We start from the raw sequence: 5,306 nt of genomic DNA on the forward strand, positions 1-5,306 counted from the left end.
CATAAAGCTTCCATAGAAGGATAAGTAGATAAATTAGTTTATAATGAATTGATTAAAGTGTAAGCACCTCTGTCACACCTGTTGCTGCTTTCTCACCTGTGAAATAATGCCATTTATGCTGAGGACACGGGCATAAGTACAGTATATGCCATACCTATATATTTACACTGTATTTATTTATCTTTATTTATTTATTTTTACAACTGTTATCTTTTATTCATAGAATAAAACTTTACTTTTATTTACTTTTAGCATTTTTTAGTGGTTGAATGTTATGTTTGATTAATTTCTGACATCAAACAGCTCAAATTTGGGTATAAAACATGAATTCAGTTTTTCTTTTGCCTAATAAATAATGTATTGAACACAATGAGGGAGAGAGCTGGGCTAAAGCTTCGTAGAAGTAAACTGCTTCTGGACTTCCTCCCAAACAGCCCTCATTAAGGTGGAAGTCCAGTGAGTAGGAGTTTGTGATGTAAAGTAACAAAGTAACAAAACAGTAGTACTTTGTATGCAGACATATGGTGGATATGAGAAGAGTATGAACATACGTTTAAAAAAGTATTCTTCACTGTCATTGGTGTGGATGTGGAGTGCCGTGTATTGTCAGGTTGGGTTTTAAAGATGTGCAGGACTGGGTCTGTGTGACCGCCTCCTCTGTGTGACACACTTTTCAGTACTAGAAAGCATTATTAATGGTATTTCCTGTGGGATTTGTATGCATTTAGAATATAGATAGTCATGGAAATGTGCCTACCTTTTTTCACCGAGCACACTTAAGACGTGGCACAAATTCATCACGGTGAATGCCCCCGTGATATCCCATAATATTCCCCAGGACAACACTCAGAGGAAGTTTTTCCTTTGCGAGGCGAGACAGCAGAGTCTGACCGAACGGCTGAAGGTAAGCACAGACCACTTTGGCAACTTTTATCTTATGTCAACTGAATATAGCTAAGTCACGTACACAGATTTTTTTTTCTAGACAGCAAACATCATGGTAAATGGCCTGTATTTGTATAGCGCTTTTCATGATAAATATCTTGAAATCTGAATGTCCTATGTCGACTTTATCCTTCGTTAAACTGTGCAATCCTCTCTGCCTGTACACACAAGTCTTTGTAGTCCAGAGTCACAGTTGGAAATCACATTTTCAAAGGGCCGGAGTTCTTAGAATTTGTTTTTTATGCGTCCTTGACTAACTCTGCCGCAGTGATTCGGGGGCATGATGCTGCCTTCAGCTGACCGCTTTCATACAACACACGTTTTGTTCTTCTCATACGTCACAAATTTCCCTCCACAGAGTTTTCTCACAGTTTAAGAGGACTCATTTTTGCACGTACACCACAGACAAAGACAGAAACGCTCTAAAATGTACATAGTTTCTTGTATCTGATAAGGCCTGCGTGACCCAGTGATACGTGGAACCGGAACGTCCTCCTTTGGCCATAAGAGAATCAGGTCATTTTCTCCTGTTGAAGTGTAAAAAATTCAATTTTGTTTCAAGAGAACTGGGCAAAACGTAAATCCTGCTTAATGTGATCAGCGTACAACGAGTAAATATGCTCACCATCTCCCAAAAACTTAAAAATGTTTGGTAACATTTCTCAGAAGTACAAAAAACTGTATTGCTTGTCAGCTGAAGTGATATTGATTCTGATATGAGAAAGGTAGAAAACTGTTTAAATCAGTAAGTCCAAGACAGAAGAATGAGATAATGAGAAAATATGCACAAAGGTCGAGGCCACAAGTTTCCGAGGACCCTTAGAGACGTGGAAATGCTGCCACTGCAGGTGAACAGGTACGTCTTGGAGCGACTCCTCCGTAAAAACAAAGGGATAAAAGTTTGTCCCTGTCAGCTGAAAACTTGCCTGCAAATTATCTCATTTTTATTTTTAGTTATATTCAGCTTGAAAGTAATCCAATGACAGCTGGCCATTCATGTGTGACTGTTTTGCAAACAGGAACTGCTAATAAATGATTCAGCGTACTTTTAATGGTGCCTATCTGCTACAGAGGGGGGGTTAATATTGTAAAACACAGCATATCTGCCTGGATCCACATTATGATGTTACGACTGCTGTGGCAGGCAGCACACTGCAAGCTGATTGGCTAATGACTTGTGATTGTTAGCTTATAGGCATACCCCGGATATCCTCCTGTCTGACTCTAATAGTCACATTAATTTACTAAATGCAGCTTTAAGGCGCCTCCGTGTAGCGGCACAGGCAGCTGCAGCGGGTCGTTGTCTGCCTCTCCAGCTATCGGAGCCCTTTGGAGCATTTTAATAAAATAATCTGACAAGTATGACACGTGAAACTACAGATATACAGACAACCAAGCATCTAGCATTACCTCAGGACTTGGCATTCCACTTGCTCATCCAAATATGGCCACTGCTGGTTGAGGCTTCCAAATTTGAAGTCTAAGACTACTGCTCACTTTAAACAGTCTATGATGCCCACCCATGTAGCACCTGTGGATTTACCACCTCTACTTCTGCTGTCCTTCTTTGGGTCCTTATTTGTGACAATTTGCATTGCAATGAACCCCAAAAATCTTCACTTTTTGAACTGTTCCCATTAGGGGGTCTTACATCTGCCTTCATCTCATCCATAGATCCTCTCTGTGATCTTCCTCTTGTCCTATTTTTATCTTTGTCTAGTGTGTACACTTAGGTGTGCCTGTAACATGGGTGGAGAACGGGCACCAAGGAGGACCACTCTCAAAAAAAGGTAAGCATAATGCCTCCATCCACACAATGAGAATAGGCAAACAGAAACCAGCAGGGTTGGAGAGCTGTGACACCAGACAGCTCGACCTGAGCTGTCCCTCTCATATACGCATTTCTAATCCTGTCCATCCGGGTCACTCCCAATGAAGCTCTGAGCCTCTTCAACTCCAATCTATGCCTCCACCTCCGAGCCATACATCACAGCAGGTCTCACTCTTCTGTAAATCTTCCCTTTCACTCTTGCTGCTATCCTTGTGTCACAAATCACCCCTGACACTCGTCTCCACCCACTCCACCCTGCCTGCACTCTCTCCTTTACCTCACTCAATTGTGTTGAATGACTGAGCCCAAGTATTTAAGCTCTCGACCTCTACACCTTGTACTTTCACCTTTCCATCTGCCTCCGTCTCATTCACGCACAGATTCTTTCTTGCTTCTACAGACTTGCAGTGCATACTTTGACTTCTCCAGGCTCTCATCCACCTGCCGGCTCCTCGTTACAGATCGCAATGTTGTCTGCAAACATCATAATTCATAGAGACTCCTGCCTGACCTTATCTGTCAGCCTGTCCATCACCATTGCACCCCAAAGCAAAACCCACATCGTTCCGATATTCTGGAACTCCTTAGGATCAGATACAGGATCAAACTGGACTCTATCCTGTTATTTTTGTCCAGTATAAATGATACAAAAAAGCATTTCCTGTTATTCTTTGCTAACCACCATGTAATGTGTTTATGTGTAATAAAACATAATAGCACATTAAACAGTTCATTTCATTATTAATGAAATCTGTTATCATAAGAAGAGTCATTACATACATGGCAAATTACTGGTTGGTATTTCACCCGTGGCTACGTGCACATAGCCAGGGGTGTTATCATGTTGAAACAGGAATGGGTCTTCCCCATACTGTTCTGTGGAACAAAGCTGAAAACTATCTGCATAACCTTTGTAGGCCTGAGCATCATGTTTCCTTCCACATAAAAATATGTGGCCAGGTATATCACAGACAATGAAACTGAAGGGCCTTTGTTTTTGATATGGAGTAAGTTCATTATTCCACGAGATTGACTTTAGTCCATCCTGACAATATGAATTGGAAAAAGTAACAAGTGAGTGTAAGAAATGTAATATTAAATGCTACTGGGCACGCCTTTTTTCTCTTTCTGAGAAACAGGACAACTCGAGGAGAAGCGTAAGCGAATACACTGGATGAAATATACTGAATAATCCAGCAGCGAGGAGGCTTTGTGCCTGCTGTTGCTGCTGCTGCTGAAATTATCCCGAATCTGCAACAAAACTACTCCTGTTACATAACGCTCAGCAAAGCAATTACACGGACTCAGGCGGTTATCCCTCGCTCATGGCAACAGCGTGCCGAGTTCAAATCTACACGGCTCGCCCTGCACACGCTGTTCAGACAGGACAGGAGGGAAGCTTCTAAGAGTTTGCAGAAAATCTGCCTTGAAAATACTTTTGGAAATTCCATATAATCACCTGATATGTTTGGAAAGCTGATAAAACCTTACAAGTTGTATATTGTGCAAGTTTCCGTCCTAATTTGAATCCAAAGAGGGAGCAGTGCAGCCTACCTGCATTAAATCCACAAGTGTTGCAGAAATGATCAAATATATATATTGGACTTGAATTCTGATAACATCACTGTTCACCTATGAATTTGCTTTTGTTTCTTAAAAAATGATAACGTCAGACATCTTGCAAGCCCAATCACCCAGCAGTGTTTTCATACCTATCTAACGCTCTTATGCACGAATGGGATCAAATCTGGTTCAAAGCTCAGATCGAAAGCCAAAAACAACAACTGGAGCAGATTTGAGTGCTGTTAAAATGACATGCTCAATAACCACGTGGTGTCCATTTACTGTATGCTGAATAATCACGTAACTGTAGGAGTTATGAACAGCTTTAAAAACACAACAGCAGCATTCAGAACTTAACTCATCATCAAAGCTAATATGTTCTCTCACAACAAAATAGAGTTTACAATAAAGAGCAGATTTAGCAGCCTGCCTTTGCAAACATCTCTGAGAGAATGGGGAAAAATAGAGAGCTCACTGAACTCGAGTGCACGGTAACACGATGCTGACGCTGCAACAAGTCCATTCCTAACGTTTCTTCCTTAACAGATATTCCATAAAATGCATAAAATGCAAGCATTAATATTGCAAAGTTGATGCATTTAGGAATCATAGCACCTCAGCTAAGTGACAGAACACGTAAGCTCCAGAGCGGGATGGCCGAGTGCTGAGACATACAGTGAATATAAGTGACGGATGCTCTGCTGACTCAGTGACTGCAAACCTCCTCTAAGGTTGAAGCTCATCCATGAAGAGCAGGTGATTCCAGTATGTAGCAGCTGATGTGATTAAATCAAATGAATTTGATTTAATCACATCAAAATAAAATCAAAATAAAATCTTGCTCCATGTGGTGCGTTATAACATGACTGTAGGTAAGTTCATTTTGTTCTGTTTAATGTCTACTTGTATTAAAAGTATTCTGCAACCAAACAAATTATAAAATGCAAGAAAACCCCCAAAACTACCA

The 5,306-nt window shown here is 40.8% G+C and overlaps 1 long non-coding RNA gene across 1 annotated transcript; it reads left to right on the forward strand.

Moving 5' to 3' along the window:
• Nucleotides 1-373: 373 nt before the first annotated feature.
• On the forward strand, nt 374-3,502 carry LOC145428504 (uncharacterized). The gene is made up of 3 exons (XR_013908790.1): nt 374-904; nt 2,666-2,735; nt 3,177-3,502. It is a non-coding gene; the product is annotated as an uncharacterized LOC145428504 (long non-coding RNA).
• The last annotated feature ends 1,804 nt before the right edge of the window (nt 3,503-5,306 follow it).

Source organism: Astatotilapia calliptera, chromosome 4 (genome assembly GCF_964374335.1).
Source record: "Astatotilapia calliptera chromosome 4, fAstCal68.1, whole genome shotgun sequence".
NCBI lineage: Eukaryota > Metazoa > Chordata > Actinopteri > Cichliformes > Cichlidae > Astatotilapia > Astatotilapia calliptera.